The following is a 26545-nucleotide window of genomic DNA, read 5'->3' on the forward strand; positions in this document are numbered from 1 at the left end:
TGTACGATTTTCACCCACATAACCACAAGGGCCTCCATTCCAAAATGGCCACTTTGCCGTGGTAAAGTGCCCATCTCCTGTGCCTGAAGCCTACCCCTGCAAGGCCACTCCGGATTGGCCCAGGCAGCCTAATTCACTGCGCCTGCCGATTCGCCGGCTGGCGAGGAGCCGGCATGCCTACTAAGGCACGACGAACAAGGCTCCACCTGCCCTGAGCCTGCCTTCCAGCTACCAGCAGCCGCCGAAGGAGCAGGAGCTCCCAACACACTGCAGAAGCAGTGCACCAACTCCAGATGGTTTGCCCTGCATTACGGTAATCCCGTGGGCCTCCGGCATCTTTTTACAAGCCAGCTCAGAAAATTGAAGAAATCTTTTTCCCATCCACCCAATTTCCAGTTTTCGCATCTGCTTTATATTCCTTGCACCCAACGAAGGAAATTGGGCTTCTTTAACGCCCTCTACCCACATTCTGTACGATTTTCACCCACATAACCACAAGGGCCTCCATTCCAAAATGGCCACTTTGCCGTGGTAAAGTGCCCATCTCCTGTGCCTGAAGCCTACCCCTGCAAGGCCACTCCGGATTGGCCCAGGCAGCCTAATTCACTGGCCTGCCGATTCGCCGGCTGGCGAGGAGCCGGCATGCCTACTAAGGCACGACGAACAAGGCTCCACCTGCCCTGAGCCTGCCTTCCAGCTACCAGCAGCAGGCAAACTGCCAGACGCCCACGCCAGAAACCCTGCCGATCTCGTGTTTCACCCCCATCCCTTCATAGGTGGAATCATATCCCTTTACCGTATTTCAGCAACGTTGCCTCATAGCCGATCGTACACTATTGGAGGTAAGCTTTGTCTACTGACAGCACCGTATCTTGCAGTCTAAACATAATGCATTTGCTAACGGCACTGGTCTATAAACCGCCCGTGCATTACATCCCATACCTTGTACTATACGGCTAGTCACTGCCACCGGGCATGTCCGCATGATTACACATGCCGAAAGACTGCTGACAAATTTAAATTCCATTAAGAACGTCTCGTGCTTGCCTTGCCCACAGCGAATATGCCTGATGTAGATTTCCATAGCTACACGCATTCAATCACGCTTATTGAATTGGATATGTCACACGTGTGCACACTCTTGAGTTCATGAGACACTGGTCACTTGCTGAGTCTCCGAAGCAATTTGCACTGCCTGTCTGTTAATCGACAGTCGAGTCAACACGTAACTATTTCTGTTTGTCGTTATATGAACTGTCTGAACTACGTTGTTGTGCTACTAATTATAATCTGCTCAATATTGCCCCGTAGCACCAGATTCAAACTATCTAACTTAGTATTTTACTATTCTGACAACGCTTTGGTAAAATAGCTTGGTCCTGTGCCCGCCTGTTGCTATGGGCATTGACTGAATTAAGTGAACCTCTCTATCGGCTGCCGTTCTGTAGCGCTGCCATTAATTATGTGTAACTATCAGACTTCGCTTTTTCACCTAACTGAGGAGAGATTGTCTATACCCGCCAGCGCTGCCCCATCCACATGCCCTAAGCCAACATACCAATACTAATTGACGGAATTTGCCATATCTAACTGCCCACTGATGTATGCATTTTAGTCGCTGATGTGAATTGTCAAACCTAGGCGCTTGCTGTTGTATGCATTTTAGTCGCTGATGGGAATTGTCAAATCTAGGTGCCCATTGTTGTATGCATTTTTCTTTCACTGGGTTTGTCAAATCCAGGTACACTCTGCTGCATGCATTTCAGTCATTGTTGGGATTGTCAAATATAGATGCCCCCTTGCTACCTGTCCCCCAACATGTGCACTACTAAAACCTGCCACATATACCTACTCTTACTCTGGACTTTTCTAACCATTACCATAACAATGGCCCACACCAACTCCACACCTTGCAACCTGCAGGAGAGAAACACCCGACTTAGAGCGAGACTACCATGCCTTTATGACCTTAAAAACAAAAGAACCAGACCTTTAGGCTCCATACTAACCCTTATTGCTCCCAATCCTAACCCGCCTGCCGCAGTGGCAGAAAGCCGCCCTAAAACACAAACGGACCTCCACTATAACCAGAAGAGAGCCAACACTCCTAAGCCTAGACTTACTCAAGAAAAAACTACAACTCCTACCTTATCAGGAGCCCTCATTAATGCCAGGTCCCTCAAAGCACACAATACGGAAATTGCTGACATACTAGCCATGGATAACTTAGATCTCCTTGCAATCACTGAGACCTGGCTCCATGATGCCGCAGGTCCCGCACTCATGATTGCCATGCCAGACAATTATAACCTACTAAGAGTCGATGGGCCCAACTCTAGGGGAGGCGGTCTGGCTATTATCGCCAAAACTAATCTAGCTGTAAGACTTACCCCTCACCCAGAAATAACATCCTGCGAACTTCTCTCTGCCAAAATACCTATAACCAATAATAGTAGACTAACTGTTTTACTAGTGTATAGACCACCAGGCCCTTTAGGTAACTTTGAGGACGACCTATCAAGCCTCCTCACCAATAACATTAAAGATTCCACTCAGCTCCTTCTTTTAGGTGACTTTAACTTGGTATTTAATGACTCTGAGGACAAACAAGCCTATTCCATTCAATCCATCTTAGTCAATCATGGCCTCACCCAGAAGGTTCTAGCCCCGACACACATAAAAGGACGGACATTAGATTGGATAGCCAACCGAAACTGTGCTACTACCATTTCTAATATCTTACCACAAACTTGGACTGACCACCACCTCATCTGCTTCTCTGCTACGATAGAGCCTCCTAAACCAAATAATCTGGAAATAGTACCTCCCATGCCAACTAGAAGTAAAAAAGAAATCATGCCTGAAAAACTTCTCCCACTTCTCCTACCAGCTCTCACTGCTAGCAATATCAACCTTGACCCCAATACGCTAGTCGAGACATTTAACAACGCTATGTCCAAAGCCGTGGATATAATTGCCCCTATCAAACTACGTAAAAGTAAACGAGAATCTCATCTCGACTCATGGTTCACCCCGCACCTTAAAGAATTACGAATCCAAAAACATAAACTCCAAGCCATCTGGAGGCATACTCCTTCTATGGAGAACAAAACCCTACTTGACAACCTTGCCAAAAAATACAAGAAGGCAATAATCTAAACCAAAAAAGACACATTCAATGATAGAATTTGCAAAGCCAACTCTAATTCTAAACAACTCTTCTCCATCCTCCTGGAAATGGAAAACCCTATTGCTCCCACAGACAACGTCCCTAAGGACAAACAATGGTGCACTAGCCTCCAAAATGCCTTAGCTAATAAAATTACAACCCTACAAACTAAAATTGCAAAGAAGAAAGCATCCTTGAGCCCCACAAGAACCCATACCACCCACCTGACTGATTCACCCAGAACAGTCACCCAAAGTAATGGCAAACCTTTCAGTTTCACTAACATATCCATTTTGGAAACTGAAAAGGTGATTTTATCATTGAAACCCTCTAATTGCCAAGGTGACAACTGCCCTGCACAAGTCATTAAGGACTTAGCAAGGGACTTAGCAACCTTCATCTCAAAACTAATTAATGCCTCCTTTTAGATCCAGTATTGTACCCACAAACCTTAAAGAATCCTGGGTACTGCCCCTCCTTAAAAAAACATACCCTTGAACCAGCTATCCCTACAAATTACAGGCCTATCACCACGGTCCCTTTTCTACTCAAAATCATTGACAGAGTAGCCTACCTCCAGATCCAAAACTATCTGGAGATGAACCAACTACTAGGATCACGCCAATCTGGTTTCAGACCACTTCATGAGACCGAAACGGCCCTTATTGACCTTAAGACACAAATCGACGAGTTGAAGGATAAAGGCAAAACAGCTATGCTCCTCCTCCTTGACTTATCGGCTGCCTTTGACCTGGTGGACCATGCAGTGTTATGCAACCATCTAGCGTCTGTCGCCCATTTCTCAAGTGAAGCTATAGCCTGGGTAAAATCCTTCCTAGCCAACCGTACGATGAGTGTTCTCCCCCTTAGCATCAGCGGACCCAATACAAATCACTTGTGGCGTCCCACAAGGCTCATGTGTCTCCCCTACAATGTACAACATCTTCACTAAGCCACTCTTCGACAAACTTGACAGACTGGGGGTAACTTACACCAATTATGTAGATGATACGCAGATCCTCATACCTCTATCTGGCAACTTTGTCGAAGACACAGCTCTAGTAAACAAGATTTACCTCCTCATGTCCTCTGCCTGAATGATGATAAAACAGAGATACTGATCCTGGGTTCCGACGTTAACCTTAAAAAACGTAGCCCTAATTATTTTGCCTTCAACATAGATGGCAATATAATCAAAGTGGCAACCGAGGTAAAAATATTAGGCTTCTACCTTGACTCTACATTATCCCTCAAAAAACTAATTAATTCCCTAGCCTCCTCCACAGCTTACACCTGCAAATTAATCAGGGCCTGCAGACCTTACCTCTCCAAAACTAATTGTATTACACTAGCCAATGCCTTAGTAATGTCCAAACTGGACTATTGTAATGCCCTTTATGCAGGCGCTAGCAAAACTGTCATAAATAAATTGCAAATAATGCAGAACAATGCTCTGGACATACCCCGAAGAGCGCACATATCCAACATCAGGAAAGACCAGCACTGGTTAAAAATCAGTGATAGAATTCTCCTCAAGACGTTATCCCTCACCCATAAAGGCCTGAACAACACTGCACCCCCTTATATCTCGGCCAGACTGACAAAAAAAGCCTCCACTCACCACATTAGAGCTTCTAACCACTGCCTACTTGAAATACCCAGATTTAGACTTAATAAAGCGGGTGGAGCAAGTTTCCCTGTCAGAGCTGCCCGTACCTGGAATGCAATCCCCACCACACTGAGAGCCAACCTACCTTACACAAGATTTAGATGCAACGTGAAAAGTTGGCTCTGAACTAATGATGACCCACAATCTGTGCTGTCGTGATAGGCCCGGATCTATTATCTCATCTAATGACCTTGATACCTCTGAAACTTACGTCAGACCATTTTATTTAGGGACCTGTATATTCTATATTGTATTCACAGCTAGTATATTTTGTATACCTGTATTGCTAATACCTTAATAATACATGTAATGTATCTATCATATCCTTTGTATGTATCCTATGACTGTAACTTAAGCTTAAGTATTCTTGTAACTGCTGCGCCCGGCTACCCCTGGGTTTGGAGCGCATTATCAAATGATAAACTAAACTAAACTTTAATATGAGCGATGCAAGATCTTGCATCTAGAAAAGCTATTGGGCTGTAGCTGCTAGCCTGTAGCTATTGGCCTGTAGCTACTAGCCTGCAGCTATTGGGCTGAAGCTACTAGCCTGTAGCTATTGGCCTGTAGCTACTAGCCTGTAGCTATTTGCTTGTAGAGTTTTGGATATCCCTGGTTTGCCTTTTTGACAATCATGACCAGCAAAGATACAGGGCCTCATTACAAGTGAGGCGGTAAGGGTTAACGGTGCCAGTAAAGGTGCCGGCGCTGTTAATCCCGGAGCGCCTCATTACGAGGTTGCATAGACCAGACGTCCTTTGTGGGTCCCGCGAGGGGACCAGCATGCTAACAACGGGCCTGTCATTAACGGGCCCTTTGTTAGCATGCTCCCCATTCCCATTGAGCTCTATGGGGGTTGAAATGGGGATGGTCCGGGTCCAGGTTCCCTGAATGGGGAACCTGGACCCTCCAAAGTCAGAATGGCCCGGTATTTCCCCATTCATGGGCCCACGGACCCAAGTTTGAAGGCAGCCATGCCCTTATTAAGGGCATGGATACCCCCAAACTCGTAATGAGGCCCACAGTCCAGGTCCGGGCAGAAATAAGTAAGATATTATTGGGCCTCATTGCGAGTTTGGAGGCAGCCATGCCCTTAATAAGGGCATGGCTGCCTCCAAACCCGGGTCCGGGTCCATGGTCCCTGAATGGGGAAATACCGGGCCATTCCAACTTTGGAGGGCCCGCTATTTCCCCATTCAGGGAACCCGGACCTTCCCCATTCCCATTCAAGCCCCCGTAGGGCTCAATGGGAATGGGGAGGGAGCTGCTCCCTGGTCCCCTCGCAGGACCCGATAAGGACGTCTGGTAAAACCAGACATCCAGAGCGGGTCCCGCTAGGGGACCTCGTAATAGGGCGCAATGGGTCTAACAGCGCTGGCACCTTTACCAGCGCTGTTAAACCCATTCTGCCCTCCTCGTAATGAGGCCCATAATCTTACGGAACATAATTGCAAGGCTCTTGGGCCATTCCATAGTATATCTTTTCATGATAATGTTTGCCGTTCGTTGGGTCCTGGCGCTCTGGAGTTCTTTAACTTCTCAATCACCTCTGCTATATCACAGGATGAGAAGAAGCCCTCCCACTTGGTTAGCTTTCAACATGGGTATTGCTGTTTAACCCTTTTCAAAATGAAGATATGATTCGGATGTAATTTACCTATGTCATTTGTATATGAGATTTAGAGCAAAAAGCAAAGTACATTATTTCAAGTCTTTTTTGTACGATTTCGAATTGCCCCAAAGCTAATTTATGTATATTTTTTTTTATTTTTTTTAACCCAGTTTCTCTAGGTATGCTTTTGCCTTACATTGCAGGTATCGAAGAAAGGATTTGTTGAGCAGGAGCTAAAAGCAGCTCCTCGGTATCGTCATGACATGGTTAGAAGGAGCTACCTCCAGGGAACAAGGAGTTAATACATAGCGCACCATTACTCTAATTTCCAAGTGAGCAGCAAACTATAACCATGTGTCCATTAAATATCACCAGTATGATTAAAATCTCTTCTAGATGTTCCCCGAAGTACTCTTAGTCACATACCCAAACACACAGGGTTAATGTCCCATAGCACAGGTAGCTCCTGGTAGCTGTTGGTGTCAAGCTGACCAGGCTCCTCTTGGCTACAAGCAGGAACTAAATAGCTACCAGCTTCTGGAAGTTTCAATCCCTGTGCTTTCACACGTCCCATTTGATCTCAGTAGAGTTACCTGCATTCCTTAAAGTTGTAGAGTTTCATCCAACTTCCTTGACTCACAGCAAGCCTCCTGTAAGTCTTTGATGATATCAGGTGTATTATTTTTATTTATTTATTTTATTATTGTGTTACACAGTACTAAGGTACTTTTAACACATATACATACAATCCACAAATACACAATCCAACATACAAATATCCAACGTTTATAAAATTACTGCAACTTTCCTTAAAAATTCTAAAACATGTATGGTCAAACTTAATTCATTACAATTCATTATCCTCCACCATAGTTCATTCTCGGAGGAGTAAACCAAACCTACTAGGAAGCAAGACCGCAAATCAATCAGTTTGGGACAGGTCACACACAAGTGCTTTAAAGTCTCATTGTTTGTGTTACAGTACCGACATAGTCTCTGTTCTTGCGGAATGTTCGCCCGACGGCCCAGTACTTCTTTTGTTAATAACAAGTTCAACCTGAGCCTTAGCACTTGAGACCTGAAGGATCTCGATGGATGTTTTTTAAGGTAAGGTGCTGGTGTATTGAAACTTTTACATGACCAGAGAAAATGATCCCCAAAGCATTTATACTCCATTATCTCAGATCTCAAGTTGGACCATACATATCTACACCATCTTAGTTTTGCAACCTTTGGTGTCAACTCCAGTTCCTCCAGTGGAATATTTGCCTGCTGCAGCATTAATTGACAATTCAGAACCCAGTCCCTGAGCACCCTGCAGCCGCCCTGAAGTCTTACCAGATTTAATTGGTCATATATTGACGCCCCTGGTGGGTTCAGTATATTTACCAACAACTGAAACTTGCCCCAGTCTACCAGAGTCTGTATTGGTAACAAACCTAATTCAAACAGAATCCCTGCTAAAGGGACTGACTGCGGAAGTTGGAGCAAACCTTTCCATAATGCCCCCTCTAACAATGCCCAATTAATCGGCTGACTCCGAGTTTGAGCTCCGTAAATTAATTTTGGGGTTAATTGTTGTTTGTATAGTTTTAGGACTGGTAAAAAAGAATATCTACCGAATTTACCATCGAAAATTCTAAGTTGTACCCCAGCCCCTACAAATTTTGCCCGTAAATCTTCCTGTAGTTCGGGACCCGAGAACTTGTCATAAATTGCCAGTCCTAGGTACACAAATTTGTTTACAACTTCTATTTTGCCGTTTTTCAAATACCAGGGCAATACTTTACAACTTTTCCTACCCCCCCTTAATCACCAGAACCTTTGATTTTACAGTGTTTAGTGCTAAGTCTAGTTTTTCCAGGAACCCCTCCACGGCTAATAAAGCTCTTTGGAGCCTGATAGCTGTGAGGTCACATAAAACAATGTCGTCTGCATAAAGTAGGTATTGGACAACCATAGCCCCCAATCTTGGAGGGAAGGTTTTTATGGATTCCATACAGCCTCCCAGTCCCAGTAAATACAAGCAAAAGAGAAAGGGTGCCAAGACACACCCCTGTCTTAAGCCCCTGTTTGTCTGTACCCAAGGGGAATAGTTACCCAATTCATCCAACCTTACCCTTATCCTTGTGTTTGTGTGGAGGGCCACCAAAATACTTAGCAGGGCTATCGGACAACCCCTATCATACAGTTTTTTTCCACAAGAGGGCCCTGTTAACCATGTCAAAAGCTTTGCTAATGTCTAGGAAGGCGAAAAATACTGGCTGTGCTTGCATCTTTGCTTGATGTGCTAGTAAATCTAGCACCATACAGTTGGTAGATGTACTCAGGCCTTGCCGGAAACCTGACTGAAAAACATCTAAGGAATCAGATTCCACAGCCCATTTTTGTAAGGCTTTCAGCAGTATTTTCGCAAATATTTTGTTCGAAGCATCTAGTAAGGATATAGGTCTATAATAATTTGGAGGAGAGGACCTATCCCCACCTTTAAAAACAAGGATTAGGGTTGCTGCTGACCAGGTAGAGGGGAACGAGTTACGAGCCAAAATATCTACAAACAAAGCAGACAACACCTGGGACCAAACAGCTGGATTACCTTTATAGGTCAGGTTAGAGAGACCATCTGGGCCCGGTGCGTTCGAGGACTTGCTTTTCTTTATCTAGATCTTTAGATCTTCCAGGTCCCATTCTATAGCACCCCTCCAGTCTGCCTCTGGCCATGTGACTGACTGGTCTAAGCCTTCCACCCTGTACAAATCAGTGAAATATTTCACCCGGCCAATGTCACTAACCGCCTGCGCCTGAAGATAATCTTGTGTACCTTTTGGTTTAATTAGGTCCCAGAATATACCAGGCCTATTCCCTGACATACAAGCCAGCATTCTCTCGGCATCTTTAATGTATAATATATACTTTCTATTTTTTGCCCAATTCCTATATGTTTGTTTTAGTTTCCTCACCTTTTCCATATAACCCGGAGGTGCAGATTTCTTAAGAAGCCTCACTTCTCGATGTAGTTCCTTTTTATGTACCTGAACTTCTACATCAAAGAAGTGAGAACCCTTCCTACTTGCCACCATCTGGGTTAAGCCCCTGTCTGTTGTTAACCTACCTAACAACTCCCTCACCATGGTAGGGAATCCTTCTGCTGTACATAGGCGGGCCATCTTGTTTGCTGGCAAGTTTACAATTCCAGACAAAAATACAGCTGCAATTCTAGGGGCCCACTTAACCTCATTCTTTCTTAAGTTTATTTCCACTCCCACAGTGTCTGATTCACTATATTTTGCCACACCAAGCAGTTTAAATTCCAAAAGGGAGTGGTCGCTCCATTTCAGGAATGTTATTTCCAAAGAAACTCCTTTGTGGTTAGATCATGCGAAATGAAGATGTAATCTATTGTTGATTTCCACAACCCATTCTGCCATGTGAAAGCTGGCGGAATGTCCATCTGTATGTTACCGTTGATTATACTTAAGTTCCATGCCTCGAATTCCTGAATGATCCTCTTCCCTCTCTCCCGGGATTCCTTGCAAACAGACTTTCTATCGTTCTCTAGATACCACTTTTCGTCTAGGCATTCTGCGTTAAAATCTCCAACAATTATCACTGAGGCCCCCTCTTCTGGAAATTCTCCCAATAGTGTGAAAGAAATTGCCATCAAGGCTTCTTCCAACTTATCCTTTAAGGGACTGAAGTAAACGTTTACCAGGAAACATTTTCTTATGGGACTCTCGTCATCTTCTTGCCATTCTAAGAGTACAACCAAGATGTCTGGCCTGTCTACATCAATTACCTGCATTGAAAGACCCAAAGAACGTTTAACTGCTGTTAAAAGTCCCCCAAACGCCTACCCTTCGCTCCCCGTTGGACCCTAGCATAGATTGTGTTAAATCCATCTATCATGGGTGTATCTAACAGAAAAGTTTCCTGTAAACAAATAATATCCAAATTTAAGAAGAGTTCGTGGTTGTTCATAATGTTCTTATACCCTCCTGAGTACCTTGTAATTAATGACCAGTTAGACCACCATGTATGTTGGAATCGATTTTCCTCCCTTTCCTGATTTACCCCTCTACCAAAAGGAACTTGCGTATAACCTCTGGAACTATAAATCTCCTTATTATATCTTTCTCTTTCATCTTGTATCTTGCCTTTCTTTCCTTGGTGGATGGGTACCAAACTTGATAAAATTGAGGGCCCTGTATCTGTAACTTCAAAACCAAGGGCTAGGAAGCGTTCTCTCTCCCCCAGTATTATTTCCTTTGTTAAGTATGACCTTAGATGAAGTCTTACAATATCTAAGCAATCGTCATAGACGAATTCTACCGTCTTAATGTCCCCTGAGGATATCAATTTCAGATTTTGGATTTCCTGCATTAAAGCCAAGATGTAATGTCTGTTTAAAGGGTATCTAGTTGAACTTTCAAACAAACGATTCATAAACATGGTTAGATCACCATTGACTGGCATCTTTTTTTCCGAGTTTGCCTCTTGCCTTAAATTCCATTTTTTTTTTTTTTGGCGTTCTTTCTTGCCCCATGCTCTCCCCCACCCCCTTCGATAGATCCAGAAACTTACACTTTGGAGTCCCCAGACCCACTTCCTCCACTGATCTTGGGGTCGGGAAAGGCGCTATTTGAGGAACCCTTAGCGGAGGCAACTTCACCAGGTCCTTCTTCTCCTCCCCGGGTTTCGAGAAAATTGCATACAACTTAGGAGCCGATAAATTTCCTGTTACTGTAGCTTCTACCAAAGGATTCACCAGTCCCCTACCTACTGTTATATGCGGTGGGACCAACAATCCTTCCACCAGAGTACAACTCTTTCCAACTCCCTTCCCAATTCCAGGTTCAATGTTTTTTATGACCTCTAGTCCCTTAGTCCTTTCGGTCTCTACCTAATCCATGTCTACTGGGTAAACGGATATATTACTTAGATCAAAAGAAGGACTATCCCCCTCCTGCGCAATATCCAACACAGATGAAACCTTATCAGCTTCCTTAATCCTTACTGCTTCCTTGTTTGGGCCCCTTTTCCTGTTTATAAAAAAGTCCTCTTTCTCTGATCTAATATATCTCTTATAATTTGCATATGTTTATCCACTGCCAACCTTAGGTTACGCAGGAATTTCCGTCACCCTTTATTCTGTTGTGAAGGAGGGAGCTTACAGTTTTTTGTTGTTTTTTTTGTTGCTGAGAATACTGCTTGTTAGTATTACTAAGTTTTCTCGCCTTTGGGCTACTACTCAGTAGCTTGATTTCCTGTACCTGTTCCTTCCCCAACATTGATACCGACGGGAGGGCTATTCCTGATACCTCTTGTACTACCAAAAAACAATCTCCCTTTAACTCAACCTTCTCCCCCTGTGTTTCCATACTTTTAGGTTCCATACTGTTACCTTGAGCCACCCCAGCCCCGTCACTGTCCACCTTTTTTGGACTTACTGTATTAAAGACTGAGACTGCCATTATGTAACCTTCCAAAAAATGCACTTTACTCAGTACTTCCTTCATTGATTGTCTAAGCTCCCGAATTTCATAATTCAATGTGTCGTAACCTCTATCCATAGAGTCCATGATTCTAGAGAGAACCGGGAATGATAACTCATCTACTGGGGGTAGCTGATCCTGTTGGGAGACTTCTTTTATTTCAACAGCCTCTAGTTCTTCAGCCTCAGTCTCTGGGTTCTCCACTAAGGAGTCATCGTCCCCTGATTTAACACTTTCCCTGTCCCGAAATATTAATGGGGAAATCTCGTCCCCTCGACCAATTTCCCTCTCATGCTTATAACTAAACTGGTACTGTGACAATTTCTCCTTATAGCCCCATTGTTTAGGTGAGAAGACTGTGGATACTGGTTCTTTCCATTTAGGGTCTCGTGAACTTTCCTAGAAAGCTCGTGGGACAACAGTGGAGCCAATATGGAAGTGTCTGATACTAAATCTCGCTCCACCGCCATTGGTTCATCAGCCAGAAAATTCATCTTTGACTCAATGTTTAACAAAGTCCGGTTTATAACTCCCACCACCTCTACCATAGAGTCCGTTTGATTGGTTTGCTCTGGCCAAAATCCGTGGGGACCTCTTTACCTAGAGAAGTAGAACTTCCCTGAGGGGCTACCAGAGTCCCCTCTCCCATGGAAGGAGCTGAACCCACTTTAACTGTTTGAAACGCTTGCGAAAGCTGTGGTAGCGAAATTACCACCTGTGGTGGGACTCTACCCCCCTGTACTGTGGTTTCCTCTGGGATACTTCCCATACTTCTGAGTGTGACTCCCATTATATAAACCCAAAAGAGTCACCACTCTTTATGAAGCTAGGAAATAAAATGTAAATATGAATTGAATAGAATAAATGTTTTAAGAATGTTAAAGACTGTCTTACCCAGTCATTTGTTTGACCATACAAGAATAAAAAATTAAAATGCCACAACACACTGCAGTATTAGAAGTGAATGCAAGTAAATAGTTCAAGCAATCCCGTGCAAGTATGTAAACAATAAATTTCGACTGTAGTTTTAAAATACTGTACAAGTTATTCGTTTATAGAGTACCCCGAAGGAGTAACGTCGTACTCTGCGCCCTTACTTGACCACTGCACAGTAATTTCACCACTTCAGCCCCACCAGCTTCCCAACAGCCGCACAACAGCCGATGGGCTTATCGCCGCAAGGGTGGCTCGAAGCTGCTTTAATAGCAGAATGTAGTCACGTGTGCCGTCACGTGACACACGCAGGTCCGCCTCCTCCAGGAAGCGGAGATGAAGGGAGGGTTGTCGGCAAGAGCAACGGCTCGCAGTGCCGATTGGAGCAACCTCAGAGTTTCCAAAAATCATAAATGAAGCGAACCTTCGCTTTCCAACACGATGCGCCGCTCGGGCGACTCGAAGCTGCTTTAATAGCAGAATGTAGTCACGTGTGCCGTCACGTGACACACGCAGGTCCGCCTCCTCCAGGAAGCGGAGATGAAGGGAGGGTGTCGGCAAGAGCAACGGCTCGCAGTGCCGATTGGAGCAGCCTCAGAGTTTCCAAAAATCACAAATGGAAAGCAAAGGTTCGCTTTCCAACACGATGCCAGGTGTATTATTGATGGGGCAGTGTTGTGCCGCTGCTGTAAGATCTTTTGGCAGCCTTTGACACATCAAACATGGCATCCAGGGATGATGACTGCAGGCAGCAGCAATTGGTGGCAAGCACTGACTTGGATTATCGTTCTTGCTGACCATCAGAAGTCAGTAATGTTGGGCCCTTAAACCTCTAGCCCCACTCTGCTTAACTGCGGTGTTCCTCAGGGCTCATCTCTATCCCCCATTTTATTTAACATTTACATGCAACATCTGGCTAAACTTATAAGGAGTGTTGGGCTGGTGCTCCTGCTACACATAGGAGGTCATTACGACCTTGGCTGTAAGGGGTTAACGGCGCCGGTAATGGTGCCGGTGCCGTTAACCCCTTACCGCCGCATTACGAGGTCCTTTAGCGGGTCACACTAAGGGCGCCTGGTTTTACCAGGCGCCCTTAGTGGGAGCCACTAAAGGACCAGCATGCTATTAACAGGCCCGTTTTTAGCATGCTCCCCATTCCCATTGAGCCCTATGGGGGCTCGAATGGGAATGGTGAGCTACCAGGTCTGGGTTCCTTGAATGAGGAATTACCGGATCCTCCAAGGTTGGAATGGCCCGGTAATTCCTCATTCCAGGAACCCGGACCCGGTATGCGGTAAGGGGGTAGCCATGGTGCTATTAGCACCATGGCTACCTCCAACCTTGTAATGACCCCCATGGTGCTATTAGCGCCATGGCTGCCACCAAAATTGTGTCCGGGTTCCTTGAATGAGGAATTACCGGTTCATTCCAGTCTTGGAGGACCCGGTAATTCCTCATTCAAAAAACCCATACCCATTCGAGCCCCCATAGGGCTCAATGGGAATGGGGATGGAGCTAAAAACGGGCCCATTAATAACGGGCCCGTTATTAGCTCCCTGGTCCCCTTGCGGGACCCGCAAGGACATCTGGGGCCTCATTACAACCCAGGCGGTAAGTTACCGCCTGGGTTGTGACTTTACCGCCATGGTGTAAACTATGTTTACGGAATGGGGATTTACCGCCCCATTCCTAGGTGAGTGGGGCGGTAAATCCCCATGTCCCATTTACCCTTCCCCATTCCCATTTTTGCCCCATAGGGCATAATGGGAGTGGGGAAGGCGTTAATTACGGCACCGTAAATTACGGTGGCGTAATTAACTCCATGGTCCCTTAGCGCCATGGATTTTAACACCTGCTAAAAGCAGGTGTTAAGTCCTCCATTACGCTAAGGGACCTCGTACTCAGGCAGTAAGGGTCGGCGCTGTTTACGGCGCCGTAAACCCCTTACCGCCTGAGTTGTAATGAGGGCCCTGGTCTGACCAGACGTTCAGAGCGGGTCCCGCAAGGGAACCTCTTAATAGGGCGGAATGGGTTTACCGGCACCATTACCGGTGCCGTTAAACCCATACCGCCCACCTCGTAATGAGGCCCCATGGCTACCTCCAAACTCGTAATGAGGCCCAAAGTCTTTATCTTTGCCTCAAGTCCTGCAGAAGGGTTCAGATATCCCCTGTAAATAGACAGCTCTGCTCGCTTCTAGTAAGAGAGTGGATTCTCTTCAAGGCACTTGTATCACTCACACAGTTTTTTTTTTTTGGAAAGGATCCCGCATTTATCATTGAGAAATTGGAGAACTATATTGCATTCTGCTCTCTATTTCCAGAACCTTCCTTATGCTCCAGATTCCCGGCTTTGCCAGGGAGGGAGTGAGTGGAATCACTTTCTCTGTGGAGCCCCCTTGCACCATATTTGGTTGTCTCTTCCTTTTGCCATCAGAAATATCAAGAACCACTTTCCGTTTCAGAAGGCCTTAAGGATTTGGCTTTTCCCCACCTAATGAACATATTGAAATGCTTTTCCTTAAGTCCCCAGTGCTCAGGCCCATGGGTATTAGAGCCATCTATAAAACCCCTCTCAGATGACATATGATTCTCCTACTACTAGCCACTAACTGCAAGCATACCTAACAGCAGCTGGCCAGATTTGTATCCCAAAAGCATGGGCGCAGAACATGTGAGTGACAGCTGCCAAGAGGTGACTCCAGGTACACACCATGCTTCAGAAACTGAAAATACATATTGTAGAACATCTTGATTGCCAAGAGAATGCTGATAATAATTGTGTCTTTACCACTGGCACCAAAAATGGAAACCCGGAGAGAGTAGAGACAGAGATGGGTGAAGAGAGAGAAGGTGAAACAAGGACTGTGAGTTAGAAAGGAGACTGGGTAAAAGAGAAGAGCAGAACGAAAGAGTGAAGGGGAAGTGGGAGGTTGTAGGGAAAGAGGAATGAGGAGTGAAAGGAATGAGAGGAAAATTAGCCCCAAATGAGACACAAGCACCTCTCGCTTTACATTTTCTGACAATACTTAAATTGCCTGCAAGGTGTTGGTCACACTACTCCTGTACAACATAGTAAGTGTCCTCACTGCCTGGCTCTGTACCTAATACACTGGGGAGGGCCATGGATGGATGAAGAACTACTGTTTATGGATTGCTGTACACACCATTGTTTAATTGTGCTCCGTACCCTGACCTGCAAATGTTGGAGATAGCTCAAGTAATCCGATGTCACGTGTGAGCACTAAGCAGCCCATTCAGTCCATATGCACGTATAATGGAATGTATATTAACCAGACAGGAGACCAGTCAACTTAAAGTTCAGGTGAACAGGGAAGGTTTTATTCCACCTCTTGCAAGAGAAAGGACATCATCACATTTAGACCCCATACACCTGACCTACCCACTCCACCCCCAAGTCAGCTCCCCATATACTCCTCCAGAACCTCGACCCACTATCTCTGTAAACCAACCGGGGCATCACTTCCCACCTCCCAAATCAATACCTAGATATAGTCCATTCTCTATTTCTAGCATTTTCTATAGACCCTTCCTTTTCTTCCTGCCTCTGCTGCAGCAACATCTTGCTACAGACCATTGGGGCAGCGTGGTGCCCCATTGCCTGCAACCCGGCTGGACCTTTTCCAACTTAGCCGCTGGGAGAATCGAAGTGTGCTGATGCACACCATCTACCTCCTGAGCCCAGCATGATTGGTTCCTGGGAGGCAAGTACTCTTTCCGGACCTGGGAGCCCGCAGGCAACGCCACCCTCGCCAACGGCCACCTATAAAGGGCATAGACGTACCATTTCTGGACCCACTCCCTGCTCACCGCCCGCGTGCTTGAGCTCATGCTTTTCCGGATTGCTGCAATTTCACATCCCGGTAGGCCTCCTTGCTCTCTCCCCACCACCCCCTCATCCGCATCATCTATTCTGTGGCCGCTTGACTATGTGACTGAGCCCACTCTAAGTTCTCCAACAATTTTTCCCACTAAGTACCACTCCGGGGTGCGTATTCACACTCTACCACCTCATGGCCTGCAATATATTTTCCCTGCTCCCTCTTCCATGAAGCTGCTCTCACTGGCCTGCATACCACTACAGACTTGCCTTCATCGCATCCTCTAGTAATTCCCGGCTGCAATTACTATAGTTTGCCCTGCCATACTTGTACCACAAATTATACTATATGTATTGTCTACTGAGCCCTGATGTTTCACTTTGCGTCCGCCTGTCTGCTGCCTTGAATTTGGGCTCCTCCACCTTCAGGGATATTTGATCCGGTTAGCTCTTTAACATGCTGTTTTTGTTTTGGCTTTTCCCCCATCATTTTGCTTTACCTTCTCACTTGTCTAATCTGATGCAGGAACCCTTCACTCTGGCCGTCAATCTCTAATCTGTTTGCTTCCTGACAATTGCTGGCTGTCTCAATTGTTAGGCCTTTCTCAACCTCATGCTAAACTACAAATCTAGATGCTTTTAAAAGTAGCATTTTGACTATTTTTTGAATATTGAATCTAGATGCCTTTGAATCTGCTGGCCTAATTCAAATATTGCCACTGACTGCATTTTGCAAATTGAATCTGGTTACTTTGTAATCTGCTGCCTTTACTCAAAGGTTGCAGTTTGACTGTATTCTAAAAATCAAATCATGTTGCTCTAAATCCACGGGCTGTGCCTAAACACTAGACTTGTTTACCTAGTTTGTCATTCAAATCAGAGTTCTATCTGTAAATACTGCTGTGTCAATTGCTAGGTCTTTTATCTTGGCTATCATTTCTGGATGCTCACTTTACTGTCAGCGCCTCCATATTTGTGAACTGCTCAGCTCCCTGCTGCCTTTTGTAATCTAGTCCCTAGCCCTCATTACCCTTTGATTCGTTGTTTCATGTGTTGCAGTTGACACTTGTTCCCCTGAACTGCTGCTTGACTGCCCGGTGTGTTCTTTGTGCATTGTACAATCCCTTATCAGCTCCCGATCCCCCATTGCAACTATGGTTCTCTCCATCTTTTTACATTTTTTTTTATTTATTGTGCATTAGTCAAAAACAAAATCTTGACTTTTTCCACATCACACAAAACAAAGACAAAAACATTTCCCCAAAATGAGAAAGACAAAAGAAAATATGTTAAAACAAACATTCAGCAAAGTAAAACCCTTACTGAACAAAATCCGATCTCTAAATTCAATCACGCAAATCCTTTTAAAACAGTAAAATTCATCCCTCAACACGTAAAGGAAAAAAGGAGTTACTGCCAAATTAAAACAAATAAAGCATGAGAAAACTACATAAATCAGAACAGTGTATGAAAAAACTGAATATAGTATCTAGCATACAATATTATGAGATAATACAAATTCATTAGAAAAGGCTAGGAGATGAATTGAGATTTTCCTCTTTTAGTACACTTTCTTTCCAGTTAGATTCAACTCATTCAATAGACCGGCTATTTCAGCCATAAGAAAAATTTCATTTCCTGAAGCCAATCTTTCCCGGAAGGACACAGTATCTACTGACCGAACGTCCTGTACGAATCTTCCCTAATATGAAGAATCTCTAAGGTGGGTAGAATGGTGGTCAGTCAAAAGGCCGAATAAATAATACTGAATGTCAAAAATCTCGAAACCAAAATCTCGAAAAAAGAAAATATCGAATTATTATTTTATTTATTTATGTGTTTTTGGGGTCAGGTAAGTAAAAAAAAAGGGTTAAAATAAAAAAAGGGGGGTTGAGGGTGAACCCCCCCCCCCCCATTTCGAAAAAAAAACATTAAAAAAATTCAATATTTTTTTTTCCGCCTTTTTGTTTTCGAGATTTTTGTATTCGGTATTATCACTATGAACCGGGTAGAATATTTTATCTAAACCTCAGAAATTCCATTCTAGTGCCCGGATTTGGTGATTTCTTTAAGTAAATCAGAAGAAAGGACCTGGCTTTATCGGTGGGTGTAAATGAGGATGATATTTTTTTTCTATAGACTTGATCCACTCCATACTATTTGGTTTCCTGCATTATTTACTGATAATTGCGGTGCATAGAGAGATGTTTGATGGCCATTACAAAAACTAAAAGTAGATTCCAACATGGCATGATCGTCAAAGTTGCCCTCATTGATGTTAAATTGTACACAACTCTCAAACAGATTTTCAGAGGCAAAGATGTAATCAATTGTCAAATAGGATAGACCCCTCCTCCAAGTCAGAGCACAGAGGATGTTTCCCTCGACATTGACGTTTAACATCCTTAACTTCCTTTTGTTTACCTTTGTTCATGCCGGTAGATCTAATTGTAGTACAATGGGATTTAAGATCACCCAATATTAAGATTTCATCAGAGGCAAATTGGAAAGTGTAGTTAATCAAAAGGTTAAATAGGTTTTGTAGAAAATCTATTAGAGGGAGCATAGAGGGATTCCAATAGATATTAATTATAATCCACTCTAAATTACGTTTTATCCCTCTACTTTTGAATGTAACCATTAAGATAGCCGATATATCAGCTGAGAGCAACTTTGAGCTTAAAAAGACCTAATTCCTACATGCAATGAATAAGTCTCCCGAAATCCGACCCAAACCAGAACCCACTGCCAGTTGACAATAAGTGGAGAAACCATCCAAACCAAAAGAGGAGTTTCACCAAGTTTCCTGTAACACTGCTAAATCAAAATTCTGGAATATGAATCACTTTTTAGTATCCTGACAGAAAGAGCTATGACCCCTCGTGTTCCAGGATGAACCCATATCAATTCCCACCACAATCTTGACTTAAGAGTTATTTCTGCAATGTTTGTATTAGGCGTATATGGGAAAGTCAAACAATCTATGTCTGATGATAAAGTGTTTGAGATCAAGAATGAATTTAATCTCTAACAAGATTTTTGAACAATTTAGAGGTGTTCTTCCATCCTTAAAGGGACTTATTCTCGACATGAAGATTGTCTGCCCCACGGTTTGTTCCTGTGCTTTCTTATTTCTTTGAGTCGGACCATGCTCCTTTCTCATTGGGACTAGGTAAGAATTAAGTTAACTTTTTTGGTTACCATCATTTGGTCCACTTAATTTCTCTTTGTGAGGAGAGAATTTATCACAGCCTGGTACATTGTTTTGTTCATTCACAGCTTGTCACTGAAGATCAACTTGCCGAATGCCATCTCTCTCCTCATCGTTCAAGACAGTGGGCCTCATTACGAGGCTGGCGGTAGCCGTGCCTATAGTACAGGCATGGCTGCCGCCGGTATTCATTTTTTACCCGCGCCCAGAAAAGGGTAATTGCCGGGTCATTACGACCTTGCCGGACCCGGCAATTGCCCTTTTCTGGCCACCGGAAAAATGTATTCCCCCATTCCCATTGAGCCCAATAGGGCTCAATGGGAATGGGGAGGGTGGTAGCACCGGTACCGTTAACAACGGTACGGGTGCTACCATCATGTTCTGCTCACGGGTGCCGGTGCGGCCACCAGGTCAGACCTGGTGGCTGCAAGGGCACCCGCGAGCAGAACTCGTAGTATGGCGGTACGGTAGCAATGGTGCCGGTAGTTGCCTTACCGCCATACTTGTAATGAGGCCCAGTGACTAAACAGATCTTCTTCTCCATTTTTTGTTTGGCTTTCAGGAAGATCAGCGCAATCTTTCGAGGTGGAGTTCTCAATTTTGATTTTTTGTTTAGTTGTAAGAAAAATAGGTGCAGTTTTTCCGTGGTGGCTGAATTAATTCTGTTTGGAGCCCCACTGTAACCCTTGTTATTTTAGGTGGGGTAGTTGGGGTTCCACGATTTTCTCTTTAGCTGTATCAGTAGTTTCCATTTATATTGCTCGATCTACTTTAGGGCCTGTCTTTTTATTTTTCTCTTGTTCGTCAGCTTTTAAGCCTTTCAAATTTTTAATAAACCAATTAGTGACCAAACTTTGATTCTTATTCTTTTGTTTGGATTTATCATGTAGTTCATTGTAAAAATTTAAGAGTTTTCTTTTTCTTTGCTTTTTCGCTCTCCCATTCAACTTTTTTTGCTTTGTCACTCCCTTTTCATTCACTACTAGAGTTTCATTAAGAGTGGATTCTCCAGCTATGATTGCTGGGGTATCTTCCTGTTCTGCCATGTTTGCCAACCGTATGAACTCCTCCAAAACTGATTCAGAGAGAGGAGTATCATCCATATGGTTATTCACAGGATTAATTTGGAGCAATTGCGTGTAACGAGGACATCTACCTGGCAAAGTCTCATTTCTTCCATCTCCAAGATTAGAGCTCAATAATGTTAATTCCTCCTTTACTCCAATCCACTGATCCGTGAGAGTATTCATTTTGTCCATTTGAGACTTTGAGGTTGCTTGATATTCAGACAATAGTTCCCTCGCCGACTCGTTTACTGCTGATTTTACAGCCACCATATTTGACTCATTAATTTCCAGATCTTTTGTAATCTCCAAGAAAATCCCTGCATGCTGCTGCACTTCCAGTTTCAAATTTTGGAAGTGCTTTAGCAAAGAACACAGGACAAAGTTTAGCGCTACTATTGTAGGGGCACCCAACTCTTGCCCTTGATTTAACCCTGATAAGGCATCTTTTGGCGGTTCTTCATTCACTCTCTTTTGGCAGTTTGTTTGCATATTTCTGGCACTATTTCAGTCCTCCAAAAAGCCGAAATCGCATTGAGTTTGTACGAAGAATTTGGAGGAACACAGTTCTCCACTTCTAATATGTCCTCATGTTATAACTTGAATGTCGTGCAGATATGTGAGACCTCCGTCCCCAAGTGCCGCACAGGGAGAATGATAATTCACTCCCTATACAACCTTTGAGGCCACAGGTGGAGAAGAATCCGGGACCGCGAAGTACTGGAAGCCCCACGGAAGCTGTAAAGGAAAGCAGTGTTAAGTACCAAGCAAACAGGGTAAAACACAGGTAGGCAATAAAAAGGGAAGAGTCTTACCAGGATTCGATAGCTGAAAGGGATTCCGGGGCTCAAGATGGCAAATGGTCCTGGATATAAGGTACTGACTGGTAGTCACAACAGACCCCACCTGAAGAAGACGTAGTTTATACAATGTTCCAGATTCTTTGGAGAAGGGTAATCCACAAGAAAAGAAAAACGTAAAAACAATCCAAGGTCTAGAGCCAAGTGTAGCAGTCCAGGTTGACGAAACAATGAAGAGCGGAATCCAAAGAGAAGTCCGTGACAACGGTCCGAGGTCAAAAGCCAAGAATATCAGTCCAAGCCAAAGCACAGATAAAACGTGATCCAAAAGAGTTCCAAAAAAAGTTAGCCGAGTCCAAGATCCAACAAAACACAAGATGACAAGACACAGGCCAAACAGGGTCTCCGAGAAACAGCTGTGAAGCGCGGCACTGGAGTACTCCACTGCTTCAGTACCTTTTGGTTTCTGCTCACGTGATCGCGAGTTCCGGTCACGCGATCGGATAGCGCCAGCAGCACGATGCAAAGAAGCAAACCTGATCTTTTGATGACTTAATCTCCACGGCAGCTGCCAATGAAGAAATGGTCGCAGACGTGACTGTGGAGTAGTAGCGTGAAGCTGCTGTAACTGTGTGCGAGCCGTTCTGGACCGCCAATGTGAGCCCCGGAGGTTAAGTGGGGGGTGAATCCGGGCTGAGGGGGAACTGGTGTCACTGGAGGTTCGGATGGAGGTCATGACATCTCATCAAGGATGTCAATGTGTTGGTTATGAGCTCTGTGAGGTAACATGGATCGCGAGCTAGACTTTTCATTGATTGCCAACCCAGTTGCAATAACATCAACTTGGTCTGTTGAGCCCAGAGGGAAGTGGTTCACAATGGTGTTCTTCATTGTAGTGGTTGTTAGTGTGTAGTTTAAATTTGCAGTTAGGGTATCTTTGAGGGGGTGATAAACTGGTGTAGATACCCCATTTTCTTTTGAGAACATAAAAGAAGTAGAATCCATCCCTGAACCAGTCGGTTTTTGATTATCTGTCGGAAAAACACATGGCAGAGGATAGAACCTTCCTCCCTCAGATTTATAGGGTCTGAAAGTGGTTTGTTCCTCAGTTGTATTACTTGTGTTAGAGCCTGTTAGGTGTTCAGGGCCATGAGGCCTACAATCCTCTCCTGAAGCAGTACTTCTAAGGTTATAAGATTTAGACATTTCACTTAACTTCAATGTGGTTTGAGAACTTATGCTTAAATGATCGATGGATGCTTATTTCTTCTCAATTTCCCTTTGCAGACCAAGATAGCAAAGGATTTTGGTGGGAAAGGTAAAAAAGAAACATGTTTGGATGTAAAGACTGACGCGGTCACAGCTATTCCAGCAATATTTGAGTTAAGGGAGTACCTTTTCCGTGTACCCTACCTTGTAAGACCTTTAAAGGTGGCAACCAGCTCCACCTAGCTACCCTCAAATCTCCCTCTGCTGTCAAACACTCCTCTGACATCTTTCACCTCCTCAAAGACTCTTAACTTGACATCCTCGCTCTCACTGAGACATGGTTCAATGCCAGCTCTGTCACTGCTTTTGACACTCTCCTTCCTGAGGGCTACAAGATCCTCTCCAAGCCCAGGTCTAACCGGTTTGGCGGTGGAGTGGCCCTTATCTTCCCTAAATGGGTCCCTGCTACCATCATACCCACGCAGTCCTACTCTTCCTTTGAATGTCTTGTTTGCAAGCTCTGCATCTCTCGCTCACTCTCGCTCCCATCTAAAGGCCACCTGGGCCGATCTGCCCCTTCCTTTCGGAGTTTGCTGGCCTTGTCTGCTCTCTTCTGACCTATCCCTCTAAGCTTCTACTCCTCAGAGACTTCAACATTCATTTCATCACTCTTGATGCAGCCACTTTACTCCTCCACAACCTCTGTGACTCTCTTTCCCTCCAACCAAGACAGTTTGTTCTAGGAAAGTCTCCTCCAAAGGGATTTGGGTTGTTTGACCAAAGTAAAATGATTTGAGGTGGAATTAACCGTATTCAATTTTGCCACAAATCACTTTTTACTTCGGACAAACAAACCACATTTTACCTTACAACAACCCCCCCCCCCTTCCCCTACCTACCTGTTTGCTCGCCGCCCCTTCTCCTGCACCCCTGCGGTGTCAGATCCGTCCCTCTAACATGGGTCGGATCAGATGCTGCATGGTCCCTATTTCTTCCTTTTTTTTTTTTGTTGGGTTAACTGCTATTGGGATACAGGAGCGCAATATAGTAGTGGTGGCTTGACACGTCGTGATGTTATTTAGGCTTTCTGACAATATACCCCTCAAGAGTACATAAGGACAGTTTGATGTGAGTATTTTCCGCCGAAAATGTGGTACACCCTGGTACTCCCAACAGCTGGCTGCAAGAAAATTAATCAGACATTAACATGAAGCTAAATGCAATGGGAACTCCAAAGCAAGATACTGAACTGATACTCACAACAAGGAAATCAGACTGGGAACGAATGTTCCAAGTTAGATTAGTGAGTACCCTGAAATCAAGAAAAAGGGACTGTTACCAAGAGTACAGAAATAGCAAGGAAGGAATAAACAATAGTCTTGTGCTTACCAAATGAGTGTCCTGGATAGTCGCTGCAGAAATATTGGAAATGAGTTGGCAGTCTGGGAAACACAATGTCTTTGGTTTTCCTATACCCGCCAGCACGAGGACGCCTAAAAGAGTTAATTGATCCTGGCACCATTGCGCTGATGTCCTTTGGTCCTTGCGCCGTTGCGCGGTAAACCTGAATGTCAAAAAGTCTTTAGACAGTTCCAGAAAGAAGATGTGGCACAGGTAAGACTTGTGAGATGAATAAGTTGCAATCCGTGGACATTCCGGGTTTGTTAAGAACGGGTAAGACTTGAATGGTTAGACAAATGCAGTCCGTGGCCTTTCTAGGTCTGGTATGAGCAGGTAAGACATGAGGATTTAGAGGAATGCAGTCTGTGGCCGTTCCGGGTCTAGTATGAGCAGGTAAGACTTGAGGATTTAGCGGAATGCAATCCGTGTCCATTCCGGGTCTGGTATGAGCAGGTAAGACTTGCTAGCAATGACAAGGAGGAAGTAATGCAGGTAACGAGACGGGCCGGGGATTCAAGAAGCCAAGAAAACAAGATACAAGGTAAGGAGCTTTGAAATTAGACAAATTCAGAAGCGCCATCGTGTGCAGAGGCGCGGCTTAAATACAGGTCACCTGGCCTTACGCCGGGACGGTGCCGTAGACCTGAGCGTCTACGCGAATACCATGGCCGCCAGCGTTTCCACAGTAACCCATAGCGTTCTGCAGAAGGACGTGCAAGAAACAAGGAAGCACGGGTCTGAGTCATAGCAGACCCTCTCATCTTGGACCCAAAAACGTTAGTTCCCCTGGGTTTACTAGACAGTTTGTTATTACATGAACTCCTCCTCTGATTATCCGACGAGGCATATGATGGAACCCTGACAGTTTCCTCCCCAAAAGATGCCTCCCTGGAGCGTGCAGCCTGGAACTCAGACAAGAGACGAGGAGCATGTACATTAGACTTAGGCTCCCAGATACGCTCCTCCGGACCATAACCTTCCCAGTCAATAAGAAAATGGCGGACTCCACGCTCCAACTTAGTATCCAGAATGGCCTTAACCACGTACTCCTCCACTCCTTCCACTATCACTGGAGCCGGACGAGAGGAGAGGCGGGTACCTGTAGGATACAGTTTTAGCAGGGAAACATGAAACACCTGATGGATCTTCCATTGGGAAGGTAGATCTAAACGAACCACCAAAGGATGGATCACTTCCTTAATAGGGAAAGGTCCCACAAAACGAGGCGCCAAACATTTACGACCAGGCAAATGGAGGTTCTTGGAGGATAACCAGACCAACATTCCAGTTTGATAATCAGGAGCCGACCTCCGGTGTTTGTCGGCGTAGAGTTTGGCTTGCTGTTGAGCGGTTTTTAAATTATCAAAGACCGTTTCCCTAAGGGAGATGAAATCACAAATTCAAGCCTGAGCTGCCGGATTTTCAGTGGTAGGTATTAAATCCTCAGGAAATGACTTAGGATGGAGACCGTAAAGAGCAAAGAACAGAGAAGTACCGGTAGATGAATGTACTGAGTTGTTGTATGCAAATTCCGCCACCCCCAGCACTTTACCCAGCATCAAGAGTCATGGTTAAATCAAACAACGTAAGAATTGTTCCATAGTGGCATTCGCTCTTTCGGTTTTCCCATCCTTTTCGGGATGATAAGCTGTAGAGTAACGTGCATCTATACCCACTGCAGTAACCAGGTGGCGCCAGAAACGGGAGGTAAACTGTGAGCCACGATCTGTAATGATGTTGTCAGGGAGTCCAAAACGACGGAACAATTTCTGCAAGAACATATCTGGAAGAACCGGAGCAGTAAGAATACCGTGGCATGGTACAAACAAGGCCATCTTGGAAAAGTAGTCAACGACCACCCATATGGTATCATAACCTTGAACATGAGGTAGTTCCACCACAAAATCCATTGAGATCATCAGCCAGGGCTTTTTAGGAACAGGGATAGGCTGAATTAAACCCATAGGTTTAGACACAGTACCTTTGCACTGAGCACAAACTGCGCATTTCTTGATGTAATCTGAAACATCATTAACCATAGAAGGCCAGAACGCCCACCGTTTTAACAGTTCGAGCGTTTTGTGTCTCCCTGCATGTGCGTTATTATAAATCAAGGGGTAGTGTGTCCGTCTTTTTGATCAGGGG

At 44.6% G+C, this 26545-nt stretch overlaps 1 protein-coding gene across 3 annotated transcripts in view; it reads left to right on the top strand.

Annotated features, from left to right (window-relative positions):
• The first annotated feature begins 341 nt into the window (after positions 1 to 341).
• LOC138489294 (zinc finger protein 383-like) overlaps positions 342 to 26545 on the top strand; it is a 187657-nt gene continuing 161453 nt past the window's right edge. For 2 of the 3 annotated variants that reach the window (XR_011274772.1, XR_011274773.1), the window contains exon 1: positions 343 to 842. The gene's annotated coding sequence lies outside the window, so the exon portion shown is untranslated. Of the gene's footprint in view, positions 843 to 26545 lie in introns of all 3 variants that reach the window. The other variant, XM_069616994.1, reaches the window with a different exon arrangement.

This window comes from Ambystoma mexicanum, chromosome 9, assembly GCF_040938575.1.
Source record: "Ambystoma mexicanum isolate Mex_15411 chromosome 9, UKY_AmexF1_1, whole genome shotgun sequence".
NCBI classification, from domain to species: domain Eukaryota; kingdom Metazoa; phylum Chordata; class Amphibia; order Caudata; family Ambystomatidae; genus Ambystoma; species Ambystoma mexicanum.